A 15,899-nucleotide genomic window follows, 5' to 3' on the forward strand; every position below is an offset into this window, starting at 1 on the left:
TATAAACTATGCTATCTTTAGCAAGTCACCTTCTGACAGATGACGATAACAAAATTCCAAACACAACTTGGGAGTGAGATCCAAAGCCCACTCACTGCTTGTATACATCAGATATGAATTATTCCATCATTTGTCAACCCAATCTGAGCCCAAAAAACAAGACATGTTAGCTGTGTGTTAGTAAGCTTGTCAGTATAATTTGTGAGCAAAACTGTTACGATGAGCGAAGGGGGGGAACCCAAGAGCGGACTCAGCAGAGGAAACCGGGATGAATGCACAAAATGTTTATTGAACACAGAGAAATGGGGAGTGCAGAAATGGAGTAGCTCAGATGAGTTGTAATAACAAGGAGTGTAGAGTGAGGTTGGAGTTGGCAGCGTAGAACAGGGGAACAGGTCCTGAGGGGAATTCAAGGTAATGGTGGTGAGTGATATCCAGAGCAAGGTGGTTGGTGGTGAGATGTGGAACAGGAGACAGGAGGTGGAGACAGAGCGGTAACTGCAAGGAGAGGACAAAAATGGTGTAAGGCAGGAAAACAAGCACAGCAGAGCAACAGGAACTTGAGAATAGACAAAAGGCTAGAATAATAACTGACTGAGCAGAGATTACGATCTGGCAGCGTGGAGGTGGAAGGAATGCGTATATGTAGAGGTCTTGATTTATGGGACGATTGCAGCTGGTAGGGATTTGCTCTGACTCCAGCACACCTGTCTCCAACCACACAGAGAGAGAGAGAGAGAGAGAGAGAGAGAGAGAGAGAGAGAGAGAGAGAGAGAGAGAGAGAGAGAGAGAGAGAGAGAGAGAGAGAGAGAGAGAGAGAGAGAGAGAGAGAGAGAGAGAGAGAGAGAGAGAGGGAGAGAGCATATACAGGGGGAGAACTTCAGGTTAGGACGACACCAGATGTCGTAGAGGGAGCAGATGTGACAAAAACATTGGGTTATTCTCCAGACAGGACAGAAACATTCAACAAGTAAAACGTGGAACCTATAAAACACAATAACGTGGACAAACACAGGCCTCTATGGGACAAAGTAAAGGAGTTGCCTTGACTAAGGACTGCTATCAATATCATTTCAAATGTGTAAGAATCATTATCTCCCATTAAAAACGCATAAAAATCTACTGTTTCATATTGAGAGCTGAGTTTGTTATGAAAAACCAGCCAGGCCAATGTGATTCCCTTTTATCTTTAAAATCATTTACGGCTAGCGGTTCCGCTAGCGGAATGTTTCGACAACATCCGGTGTAATGGCAGAGCACGAAATTCCCCAAAAATTATTAGAAATACTGAACTTTCATACATTCACAAGTGCAATACAGTAAATTAAAGCCTGACTTCTTGTTAATCTAGCCACCGTGTCAGATTTCAAAAGGGCTTTACGGCGAAAGCAAACCATGCTATTATCTGAGGACAGCACCCCATCAAACAAACACAATGAAAATCATAATTCAACCCGCCAGGCGCGACACAACACTCTGAAATAACGATATAATTCATGCCTGACCTTTGAAGATCTTCTGTTGGCACTCCAATATGTCCCATAAACATCATAAATGGTCCTTTTGTTTGATAAATTCCGTCGTTATATCGCCAAAATGTCAATTTATTTGGTGCGTTTTATTCATAAAAACACCGGTTCCAACTCGTGCAACATGACTACAAAATATCTAATAAGTTACCTGTAATCTTTGTCCAAACATTTCAAACAACTTTCCTAATACAACTTTAGGTATTTTTTTAACGTAAATAATCGATAAAATTTAAGACGGGATAAACTGTGTTCAATACCGGACGAAAACGAGGTGGAGTGAGCTTTCAGGTCGCGCGCCACAACCACAACAGTACACTAGACTCGACCCTCATTCTGAACAGCCATACTTCTTCATTACTCAAAAGAAAAACATCAACCAATTTCTAAAGATTGTTGACATCCAGTGGAAGCGATAGGAACTGCAAACAAGTGTCTTAGAAATCTAGATCCACATAGAAACCCATTGAAAACAGTCACCTCAAACAAACAAAAAATCCTGGATGATTTGTCCTCGGGGTTTCGCCTGCCAAAGAAGTTCTGTTATACTCACAGACATTATTTTAACAGTTTTAGAAAATTTTGAGTGTTTTCTGTCCAAATCTAATTATATGCATATCCTAGCTTCTGGGCCTGAGTAGCAGGCAGTTTACTTAAGGCACGCTATTTATCCAAAATTCCAAATGCTGCCCCCTATCCTAAAAAAGTTAACACATAAAAGGGACATTGAGTTGAAGCTAAGAAATTCATCCAAGGAATCAGCATTCCATAGCGTCAGTGATTAGCTAACATGCTAGAAAAATAATCAAAGTCCATAGGTTGATTCATAAGAAGTTCACATCTGAAATTGAATCAGTCAGACGTGACATATTTGCTGTGTAAGGGAAAAGAGTCAGTCATCATTAAAACAAGCAAAAGAAATTTAACATAGGAATTTCCTATCAATTTCCTTAGACCATCCCATGTAGCCTATCAGTAAACAGCCACCTAGCTAGCCACTGGCTAGCAGAGGGGTGGGACAAAACTCATAGCTAACACTCATCTTCACAAATCAGATGGACTTAGCCATATGCAGAATACGCATAAGAATATTCTGTACATTTTATTATTATAAAAAAATATATATATATTTCACCTTTATTTAACCAGGTAGGCTAGTTGAGAACACGTTCTCATTTGCAACTGCGACCTGGCCAAGATAAAGCATAGCAATTCGACACATACAACAACACAGAGTTACACATGGGATAAACAAAACATACAGTCAATAATACAGTAGAACAAAAGAAAACAAAAAGTCTATATACAGTGAGTGCAAATGATGTAAGTTAAGGCAATAAATAGGCCATGGTGGCGAAGTAATTACAATATAGCAATTAAACACTGGAATGGTAGATGTGCAGAAGATGAATGTGCAAGTAGAGATACTGGGGTGCTGTAACAGCTGTCTTCAGAAATGGACCAAGGCGCAGCGGGAATGTGGATACTCATATTTTTAATGAATCAGAGTAAAGCATCCACAGGAAAACCAATAATAACCACGACAGGAACAGTCTTGCAGGCACACAAAACGCAATGCAAGAACAACTACCCACAACCCCAAAGAAAAACACACACTACTATATAGGACTCCCAATCAAAGGCAACTCAACACACCTGCCTTCAATTGGGAGTCCTAATCAACAACACAAAACTTAACACACAAAACCCTGTCACATCCTGACCAAAACTAACACAATTACGCCCTCTGCTGGTCAGGACGTGACAGGTGCAAAGGAGCAAGATAAATAAATACAGTATGGGGGTGAGGTAGGTAGATAGATGGGGTGTTTACAGATGGGCTATGTACAGGTGCAAATCACACTCAGAAATCTAACACAACTGATTACCACGCAAGATTAAAAGGGTTAAATGTTACAAACATATGTTTGAGACTACATTGTCACAGCCTACCCGGTTATGTTAGAATTACAGTTAGTCCAAGCGTTTGAGCTCCAGGCAACTGCATTTTGAGTTTAAAACATTGGGGTAGTCAGGATAATTTGAAGGTTTGCAGGATAATTTGCTCAATAATTACCCACTCACAGCACCCATTGAGAGAATGTCTATACCTTGTAATTAGTAAAGTTGAAACCTATCCTATGCACAACAAAGACAACTGCAGCATAATAAACTCCCACATTTCCAAAAAACACTGCGGTCTGTCCAGTGATAGCATTGTAGGTTAAAACTTGCTATTCATGTTAAAAAAAACAAGGAACGCTTCACGAATAACAGTTTCAAAGAATGTGAAAAATTGCTGATCTCTGTAGATTGGCCTGTCTGGTTGCTGGAGAGAAGCACGGATGCGGCCGCCACCTTGGTATGCTACAGACAAGTCCTATTCAAGTCTGAAACATTTGCTCTGTGTCTAGTTCTTCTGCGCCTCCTTTTTATTCATGCCAATTGTTTGCCAGTAATCAATTATTTCATTGTTTGTCGAATTAACGTTAAGACAATTTTTATCAGCTTTTGAGCCAACTCACAAATACGAGATTCCCTTAATTTAAAAAAGTTGGTAGATTGCACCTCATCCACTGCGTAAGCTACGTATTCGTTAAATATCAGGGAATCTTATGGAATAAATAATCAATCCTCTACATAAACTCACCCGAACTGGATTTCTTATTATCCTGTTGAAATTTACAGTACTTTCAAAATTATCAATTTTATCCACAAATTCCTAATGATATATCATTAAGGGGCACCGTTTAATGTACAGTAGTGGGCAATAATATATAATATACTGAATATACACATGTACGGTACATGTAGTTAAAAAATTATACATATATTCCTAATTTACTCGTTCTGCAAGTGTTGGATTTTCACCAATAGCAGCCAGTCCATCATACATTCTGATCTTAACTCTAACCCTCCGATGTCCACAGATTAACCCATCTTTCCCAGTATAACGCGATTTAGCTATTTCCTTTTGCAATACATCCCTCAATTTTACTATGATGTCTTATAATGGTCCTGAACCTCGCTATTTTGTTTTACATTTCAACCGTTATTGCCCTAAAAATAAATACTTTACCCAAGAGTATAATGATATTTCCCATCAACTGATAATGGTTTTTCAGATCCCCTAACAATACAGTTTGCAGGTCCATCTGAACCCTGATATTATGACATAACAACCATTCTTGGACCTGACTCCAAAAGCGAGCCAAATCAAATCACATTTCATTTATCATATGCTTCATAAACAACAGGTGTAAACTAACAGTGAAATGCTTATTTACAGGTCCTTTCTCAACAATGCAGGGTTAAAGATTAAGATACACACACACACACACACGCACACGCACACGCACACGCACACACACACACACACAGAAAATAAATACAAATCATGTGAAAAAGGTCATGTGATTTTTTAAACATTTGTACATTTTTGGTTGCAATTTTCATGAGTCAGACACATGGTTTTTGACACCTGTGAAGTTTCACATATACAATGAACATGTGTTTTTCCCTCGTGAAAAAATAACTCCCCACATGTGATTTCTTTTCAGTTACTTTCTTCACCACTTTCAGCTACATCTGGTGTCCCATCCAGGGACCAAACAGGACTGACCCTGCTTAGCTTCAGAGGCAACCAGCAGTGGGATGCAGGGTGCCATGTTGCTGGAATGTGTCGAAACTTATAATGTGTCAGAATGAATAATTGGAAAAAAGCCAGCAAAAGCAAAGGCCAGGATAACACCCAAAGATATGGAAAATGCAGGAAAGAGGGAGGTGTTTTATTTAATGATGTTATCATAAAAAATCAATAACTGAAACTACTGTTTTGCATCCAATTACAATTCATTTGTTCACACATTTTGAAACAATATTTAGATTTTCCTATAAATACTTTTTGATTTATTTTTTGTTTTCAATATCATTATTTTTGTTTGCAATAATAACAATTTTCTTCTCGACTTAAAGAACCCTTTTTGGTTGCATGTAAAACCCTTTACACAGAGGGTTCTATATGGATCCCAAAAGGATTCTACCTGGAACCAAAAAGTATTCTACCTGGAACCAGAAAGTATTCTACCTGGAACCAGAAAGGGTTATCCTATGGGGACAGCTGAAGAAGGCTCTTGGAACATTTTATTCTAAGAGTGTACAGTAGGGCAATAATTATGCATGTTGATAAAATCGTGGTTCTCATATGAATTTATGCAACAACTCTTCTAAATCATGTGAACGGTACAGTTTAATTGTCATGGAGAGTATTGTGTTGGTGTTTATACTTTCACAATAATTAAGCTGTCAGGTTTGATTAAGGGATTGTCTCTGGTCTGGTGAGCACTAATACTGTCAGATGTACTCAAGTCAAATTATAGTAAACATCAGGGCCAATTCCATATTATTTATTCAAATGAACTTGGAATGAAACAGATTAACCAATAATAGCTACAGTAGCTGGGTTTCCATCCAATTGGAGACTTTACGTGAACATTCAAAAATCTGAATAAAGAAAATATGTGAATTTTCCCACAAGTGCTGGTTGGTTTCCACCAAAAGGACTTGCTGGTTAAAAAAAAAATCAGTGAGGTAGTGCACGCAAAATGTACCTTTTCGCTGAAATATTCATGTACCGATAAATAGCTAATGTGCCTACTCTGGTCTTGGCACATGCGCTTTAGCAAGATACAGTAGATAGGCATGGTAGTCTACATGTATTTTTTATTTAATCTTTATTTAACTAGGCAAGTCAGTTAAGAACAAATTCTTATTTACAATGACAGCCTACACCGGCCAATGCTGGTGTCACGGTCGTGATAATGGGCGGACCAAGGCGCAGCGGGATTTGAGTTCCACATCCTTTTATTAAGCCACCCCAGCATGCAGAGGGCACTGCCCGGCCGGCAACTGTTTCCAACTCCGAGCAAACTCCTGACTAAATTGGAATCCAAAATCCCCAAAAATGCAATTAAACACATGGAGCGTTAATGGTAGGATGTTTAGAGGAGAGGACAGGACAGGAGGACAGGGAGTTCTTATTCACCATCACCCTTCATATGACAGGTAATTAAAGACAATCAGCCATCTCCTTCATGCTTGAAGGATGACTATTATCCCCACACACACACACACACACACACACACACACACACACACACACACACACACACACACACACACACACACACACACACACACACACACACACACCACACTACTGAGTGAGATGATGTGGGCACTTCTGACAGCATAATGCTCTCATCTTGCCAAAGGGGGCTGGTGTGAGTGGTGAGCGGACTCTGACAGAGGTAGCTCTTCATTTCAGCATACCAAAAGACGAGGTTGTGGTAGACTCCAACATGGACATACTGTGGGCATGATACAACATGTTGTAGTGTAGAAACACAGGAAGAGATAAGAACAGGGACTGATGATGCTCCTCTCCCCTGAATCAATATCCATTAATCCATTCTGGGAACAAATCAAATCACATTGTATTGGTCACATACACATGGTTGGCAGATGTTATTGCGGGTGTAAAAAAATGTAGCTTCTAGTTCCGACAGTGCAGAAATATCTAACAAGAAATATCTAACAATTCCACAGCAAATACCTAATACACACAAATCTAAGTAAAGGAATGGAATAAGAATACATAAATATAATTATATGGATGCGCAATGTCAGAGTGGCATAGGCTAAGATAGAATACAGTATTTATTTATCCAGGCAAGTCAGTTAAGAACAAATTCTTATTTACAATGACGGCCTACACCGGCCAAACCCAGACGACGCTGGGCCAATTGTGCACCACCTTATAGGTCTTCCAATCACAGCTGGTTGAGATACAGCCTGGATTCAAACCAGGGTGTCTGTAGTGACACCTCAAGTATGAAAATGCTGTGTCTTAGACCGCTGCGCCACTCAGGAGCCTTTATAATCATGTGAGATGAGTAATGCAAGATATGTAAACATTATTAAAGAGGCATTATTAAAGTGACTAGTGTTCTATTTATTAAAGTGGCCAATGATACTCTCTCTCTCTCTCGTGCTCACTCTCGCGCTCTTCAGTAGTATTCTATTCTTTGTCTAAACTCATGGTGAGTCCAATTTGCCAGCTGCTAGGTAGTATGTAGCCTACTCAGTAAGTATGTAAACAAAAGGCCACAGAGGCTTTGTAACAATACAGTCTGATCAGGAGCTGTATGGTCTCAGAGTTGGAGTGCTGATCTAGGATCAGGTCCTTCCTATCCGTCCAATCTTATTTATTGTGTTAAAAAAACTGACCTTGAATCAGCACTCCTGCTCTGAGATGCTTGATACATACAGCACCAGGAGGTGTAAAATGAGAGAGTCACCCTTCACACCAGAGCAGCATCAGCGAAGGGCAGAGTTGATGGGGTCACCTAAAAATCAATCACGGCCAAAAATGTATCAATCTCTCCGTCTCAAGAACCACAATAACTCATACACGGTTATAAATAAACTGCCGGGACTGGGATTTGTGGATGTGTGGTAGGCTATAATGTGTATTTACGATAAACTTGTATAGACGGCTTTCTCTTTAAAAGTACTCCACAAGAGTATAATAAAGACTACATCTGAAATGGTTCTCTATTCCCTTATAGTGCACTACTTTTGACCTGTATGGACCAAGAGCCATTTTGGATGCATCCCAAAATTTTACGACTGACTTTGCCTAAAAAGAGACAATGTGCTGGATTTACAAACCCAACACAACAAGCACTCCTTGATTTACACACTCACTTACACGTGTATTCAGTTCGGCCTGCCACACTACGCAGTGTCGCCACCACAGTCTGGCAGTGGAGGAAGTTAGAGAGGAGTGAAGCTAAAAATGATGTGGCAGTGGACATGTGCCCTTGTGTGTGTGTGTGTGTGTGTGTGTGTGTGTGTGTGTGTGTGTGTACGTGTTTGTGTGCGTGCCTACGTGCATGTCAGTGTGTGTGCGACTCAGTGTCTGGGCTGTGTGATGGAGAAAGTAAGTAAACTATATATTCACGAGGCTCTTTAAGCTGAGATAAGATTCCCATGACGATAAAAACACAGAAATGCTTTCCCTTAAAAAAATAAACATGTCAAATTTGCATTTTCACACGTGAAATCACATTTCTGCTTTTTTAACATGTTCAGCTTCAATTCACACCTGAAACATATTTTTTGTGTTAAACTAAAGTTTGGTAGCAGCTATTCTTCCTGGGGTCTGGCAAAATTAAGGTAGTTATACAATTTCAAAACATTACAATACATTCATAACAGATTTCACAACACACTAAGTATGTTCCCTCAGGCCCCTACTCCACTAACACTACAACACAAAATCCATGTGTACAGTACAAGTCAAAAGTTGGACACATCTACTCATTCAAGGGTTTTTCTTTATTTTTACTATTTTCTAACTTGTAGAATAATAGTGAAAACATCAAAACTATGAAATAACAATTATGAAATCATGTTGTAACCAAAAAAGTATATTTTATATTTGAGATTCTTCAAAGTAGCCACCCTTTGCCTTGATGACAGCTTTGCACAGTCTTGGCATTCTCTCTACCAGCTTCATGAGGTAGACAGCTGTACTGTAAAATAGCATTGTATCTGGTCAAACACAATTCTTTCAAAAACGTTACTAAGGGTTGGTAACAGGCTGATTGGTCGGCTATTTGAGCCAGTAAAGGGGGCTTTACTATTCTTAGGTAGCGTAATGACTTTTGCTTCCCTCCAGGCCTGAGGGCACACACTTTCTAGTAGGCTTAAATTGAAGATATGGCAAATAGGAGTGGCAATATCCTCAGTAATTTTCCATTCAAATTGTCAGACCCCGGTCAGACCCCGGTCATTGTTGATTGACAACAATCATTTTTTCACCTCATCCACACTCTCTTTACAGAATTCAAAATTACAATTCTTGTCTTTCATCATTTTGTCAGATATACCTGGATGTGTGGTGTCAGTGTTTGTTGCTGGCATGTCATGCCTAAATTTGCTAATCTTGCCAATTAAAAAATAATTCAAGTAGTTGGCAATATCAGTCGGTTTTGTGATGAATGAGCCATCTGATTCAATGAATGATGGAGCTGAGTTTGCCTTTTTCCCCCAAATTTCATTGAAGGTGCTCCAAAGCTTTTTACTATTGTTAGCATTTGATGTTATTCTTCAATAACACAGACTCCAAAACAAATCGGGGGAGAAAAATAGGTTTATTCAAAGAGAACAAATCATGCGGGGAAGTAGATGGTAGATGTTCATTTCTCCTGTCCTCAGTGATTCTCTCCACAGAACAAAGGGGCAGGATGTAGTTTTATAACCCAGCCCTAGTCTGTGGTTGACCAATTAGAATTCCTTGCAATAAAATTGGGCCAATGGCCAAATAACAAGTATCCTATTTCAGACTCAATGTACAGATGATTCAGACCAATGAAAACATGGCACACGTAGCTATGACTCCAGGACTGACATTTCTACACATATGTTGAACTGAAAACCAACTATTTCCATTGATAATTCCCTATTGATTGTACTCTCTTGATCTTTAGTTCTCTTGACCTTAAGTCCTCTCATCCTCTGGGTTGTATTTATCTTCTAAATATTCTTACACTATCATTCTTTATGTCATTTATCTTTGTTTCATAATGTAGTTTCTTCTTCTTTTTATTCAGTTTAGTCACATGACTTCTCATTTTGCAGTACGTTTGCCAACCTGTTGTGCAGCCAGACTAATTTGCCATTCCTTTTGCCTCATCCATTTTAACCATACAATTTTTCAATTCCTTATCAATCCATGGGGATTTAACAGTCATTTTCTTAGTGGGTGCATGCTTATTAGTAACTGGGATAAGCAATTTCATAAATGTGTCAAGTGCAATGTCTGTTTGCTCCTCATTACACACCACGGCCAACAAATATTCTTTACATCAATAACATAGGAATCACAACAAAACTTATTTTATGACCTCTTATGCACTATATTAGGCCCAGCCTTTGGAACTTTAGATTTTTCTAGATATGGCTACTATATTGTGATCACTACAGCCGATGGATCTGGATACTGATTTCATGCACATTTCTGCAACATTAGTAAAGATGTGTTCAATACATGTTGAGGATTTCCTTCCTGTGCTGTTTGTAACTACCCGGGTAGATTGATTGATAACCTGAACCAGGTTGCAGGCACTGGTTACATTTTGAAGTTTTTCTTGAGTAGGCAGCTTGATGAAAGCCAGGCAGTATTTAAATCACCCAGAAAATATTGGTTGATATCACATACATTATCAAGAATTTCACACATCTTATCCAGATACTGACTGTTAGCACTTGGTGGTCTATAGCAGCTTCCCACAAGAATGGGCTTTAGGTGAGGCAGATGAACCTGTAGCCATATTACTTCAACAGTATGTAATATTTAACATGAGATCATTTCTAATCTTTACAGGAATGTGGTTCTGAATATAAACAGCAACACCTTCACCACTGGCATTTCTAACTTTTCTGTAAATTGTATAACCTTGTATTGCTACCACTGTATCATCAAAGGTATTGTCTAAGTGAGTTTCAGAGATAGTCAGAATATGAATGTCATCTGTTACTAGCAAGTTATTAATTTCATGAACCTTGTTTCTTAAGCTACATATGTTAACTTGGGCTATTTTGAGCACTTTTCTGGGATGCTTGCTTGTTTTCATTGCTTTACTGGGAAGCTTAGTAGAAGTAGATGTTCTCATGTTATTTATGTTAGTGCAGGGTGAGCAGCACACAGTTGACTTCCTACTAGGGCACACCACCTCAGTGCTAACAGCATAAATCTGGTTCATAGGCAAATGATTGCTGCATACAATAGCTGTATGATCAGCAGAGACATTCAGGGCAGTTAGAGGGACATAAATTAGGTTACTTACATTGTGTCTACCAATGCCTCTGATATAATGTACATTTGCTAAAGCATGATGACTCAGCGACACAATGGTAGGGATTAACTGAGCTGGGCTTAGGTCATTGATAAGTCATTGTCTCAACGCAGCCTTATAATGCAGTGAAAGGATCCAGGAACCGAAGTGATTTGGGTGGATCCCATCCTTCTTATAAAACACGTTTTGCTTCCAAAAGGTATTGTGAACAAAAGTTACACCCATTGAGCTGCAATAATCAGGTAGCCAGTTGTGAAGAGAAAGAATCCTGCTAACGCTTTCAATGCCACGATTCAGAAAGGGCACAGGGCCAGATATGTGTCTTTTATTAGTGTCTAGCAAAGATTGGTTATGTTTAAGTTAAAATAACAAACCAAGTGTTTCCAGTATACAGTGTTCAGCTGCGCACTCTGATGACGTCAGGACCAAAACAGGTAAGGGCGGGACATTAGAAAATAAGAGAGTTCACATGTTAACACCACGTTTTCACATATGGAAAATAACGTTTTCTCTTCACATGTGAATTGTAGCTTTACATATGAAATGTGTGATTTCACGTGTGCGATTTCACGTGAAAAACATGTACAATTTCACTTTCACATCTGGAATTGCAAGTTCACATGTGAGTTCTTCCCATATGAAACTGCAAATTAGATTTTAACATGCGAATTTGCAATTCCACATGTGAAAGGGAAAATCAAATTTGCAGTTTCATACGTACAGTAAGTGTCCAAATGTGAAAATCTCACTTTCACAGATGGTGTAAACATGTTGCAGTAGCAATGTTTCCACTGGTGGAAAATTAGGGTGACTACATCTAAAAAGCCCAAATGCGGGACAAGGGAATGATTTTGAGGGACTTTCGTGGAACAGTAGACAGAATAATATTTTTGGGGGCAGGTTAATGGTTCACGTTCAAATGGCGACATAGTTCTGCTGTATGAAGGTCACTTCCTTTTAAAGGGGCAATCCTTAGTTGCTACATCCAGTTTTGGACGACTGTTTAAGAAAATAACGTATACAGAAAATGCTTCATGAGCTTAGTTCAACTATCGTACCCTATCAGAACCTAAAATATTAACTTGTTTTACTCCAATGTTTGAAAACAAAGTAAATGTAAACAAACAATACATATCCTAAAAACATGGTTAAAACTATCATTTTGATATCATGGATGGTCAGTCCTTGTATCCATAGCTTAGTCTGTAGATTTGAGAGTGGTTGCATTTTTCCAGCCCCATCCCTCAGCTTTTAACTGAAACTGTGGTGGGGAGAACACTTTATTAATGTTTCAATTAAGGATTGTCACTTTATTGTCACGTTCTGACCAGTATGAGGGTTATTTTGTTAGTGTAGGCTGGTCAGGACGTGGCAGAGGGTATTTGGTTTATGTGGTTCGGGGTGTGTGTATTATATAGAGGGTAGCTGGTCAGGACGTGGCAGAGGGTATTTGGTTTATGTGGTTCGGGGTGTGTGTATTATATAGAGGGTAGTGGATTTATGTATTCCGGGGTTTTTTGGTCACTGCTCTGTTAGTTTATGTTCTTTCTAGTTAGTCTGTTTTCTATGTTTAGTTAATTGGGGTGTGGACTCTCAATTGAAGGCAGGTGTTGTCTAGTTGCCTTTAATTGAGAGTCCTATATATTAGGGTGTGTTTGTAATTTGTGGGAGGTTGTCACTTGAATTGCTGTCTTGTGCCTTCAAGTCTGTCTTCGTCCTCCATCGTTTTGTTTTGTTTTGTTTGTAGTAGTGTTTTCATTAAAGTTAATTATGAGCACTCAACCCGCTGCGCCTTGGTCCATTCCTGACGACCGTCGTTACATTTATAGACCTTTAATAGAGCAATAGTGTTATTATATGGTGAAATTCTTTAGTGAGTGAGTTACTTTTGTCTCATTAATATCAAGCAAAACGTCTTAAAGGGTTTTCCTATGGGGACAACCAAAGAACACTTTTAGGTTCTAGATAGCACATATTTTCTAAGAGTGCAGGGTTCTACCTTTGGCTGTCTCTTATCAAGCAGACTTAGTCTTAAACAAACACAACACATACAAAATAGGATACCTGTCAAAATAAACAAACATGTTTCCCTTGAAATGTCACCCTTTTTAATATGTAATGATGACTGATGAAATCTCTGGTTTAACGTGTTACACAGCTGGAGAGACAAGGTCAGTGACAAGGTCAGTGTGAGAGCAACAAGAGGAAGATGGAGCATTTTCTAACTGTTCTGCTGCTCACTGTAGTGACCCTGATAATCACCACAACAGGTCAACACCAGTACTACACATTGAGCCAGGAGGAGAAGAAATACGTGGACATGGCTATCGTACACGCCAACGAGCAATACAAGACGAGGGGAGAACACATGAATTACATGTCAACTCTTGTAGAACCCGTGGTAAGGATCCTGCTTTCCTAGTATGGTCATAATTGTATTAATTAAAGATACAGTCTGGGATTTGGAAAGATGTTCAATGGTAATTTGACAGGGTTTACATCTACCTAACCCCATTCCTCACTTGTATACCAAAACAAGTGGTGACCTCGTTTTGTTGTTTTTCAAATCCCAGAATGGAGCTTTATTATATAGTTTGACGTCATTGTCCCCCGTCAGGTGATAATTACCAAAACGTTTGGAAAATGTTTATATACAGAAACGATGTATTTACAGGAACATAACAAAAATTATAAAGTGACACTATCATTTCTCTCTATATTTGTCGGTCATTTTCAAACGATCTTTCTACTGTCTGTTACAGTTCAATCCACACGACACCTTATTCAACATGTTCCTGAAGTCAACAACTTGTACCATGGCCAACGTAGCAAGCGAACACAAACATCGCCCTGAATGCAGTTCTAAATCCAGCAGGGTAAGTAACAAAAATGGATTATTCTTGAAAGAGGTAATCCCTGTATACTCCGGTGTTGTAAATAAATACTTTGGGATTGAGTCCTGTATGGCTCAGTCGGTGGAGCTTGCAACGCCAGGATTGTGGGTTTGATTCTGCCCATACAAAACAGTGTATGCACGCTTGACTGTAAATTGCTCTGAATACAAGTGTCTGCTAAATAGCATGTATTATACACTGCTCAAAAAAATAAAGGGAACACTAAAATAACACATCCTAGATCTGAATGAATGAAATAATCTTATTAAATACTTTTTTCTTTACATAGTTGAATGTGCTGACAACAAAATCACACAAAAATAATCAATGGAAATCCAATTTATCAACCCATGGAGGTCTGGATTTGGAGTCACACTCAAAATTAAAGTGGAAAACCACACTACAGGCTGATCCAACTTTGATGTAATGTCCTTAAAACAAGTCAAAATGAGTCTCAGTAGTGTGTGTGGCCTCCACGTGCCTGTATGACCTCCCTACAATGCCTGGGCATGCTCCTGATGAGGTGGCGGATGGTCTCCTGAGGGATCTCCTCCCAGACCTGGACTAAAGCATCCGCCAACTCCTGGACAGTCTGTGGTGCAACGTGGCGTTGGTGGATGGAGTGAGACATGATGTCCCAGATGTGCTCAATTGGATTCAGGTCTGGGGAACGGGCGGGCCAGTCCATAGCATCAATGCCTTCCTCTTGCAGGAACTGCTGACACACTCCAGCCACATGAGGTCTAGCATTGTCCTGCATTAGGAGGAACCCAGGGCCAACCGCACCAGCATATGGTCTCACAAGGGGTCTGAGGATCTCATCTCGGTACCTAATGGCAGTCAGGCTACATCTGGCGAGCACATAGAGGGCTGTGCGCTCCCCCAAAGAAATGCCACCCCACACCATGACTGACCCACCGCCAAACCGGTCATGCTGGAGGATGTTGCAGGCAGCAGAACGTTCTCCACGGCGTCTCCAGACTGTCACGTCTGTCACATGTGCTCAGTGTGAACCTGCTTTCATCTGTGAAGAGCACAGGACGCCAGTGGCGAATTTGCCAATCTTGGTGTTCTCTGGCAAATGCCAAACGTCCTGCATGGTGTTGGGCTGTAAGCACAACCCCCACCTGTGGACGTCGGGCCTTCATACCACCCTCATGGAGTCGGTTTCTGACCGTTTGAGCAGACACATGCACATTTATGGCCTGCTGGAGGTAATTTTGCAGGGCTCTGGCAGTGCACCTCCTGCTCCTCCTTGCACAAAGGCGGAGGTAGCGGTCCTGCTGCTGGGTTGTTGCCCTCCTACGGCCTCCTCCACGTCTCCTGATGTACTGGCCTGTCTCCTGGTAGCACCTCCATGCTCTGGACACTACGCTGACAGACACAGCAAACCTTCTTGCCACAGCTTGCATTGATGTGTCATCCTGGATGAGCTGCACTACCTGAGCCACTTGTGTGGGTTGTAGACTCCGTCTCATGCTACTACTAGAGTGAAAGCACCGCCAGCATTCAAAAGTGACCAAAACATCAGCCAGGAAGCATAGGAACTGAGA

The sequence above is a fragment of the Salmo salar genome, chromosome 20 (genome assembly GCF_965601325.2).
Source record: "Salmo salar chromosome 20, fSalSal1, whole genome shotgun sequence".
Classification (NCBI taxonomy): Eukaryota; Metazoa; Chordata; class Actinopteri; order Salmoniformes; family Salmonidae; genus Salmo; species Salmo salar.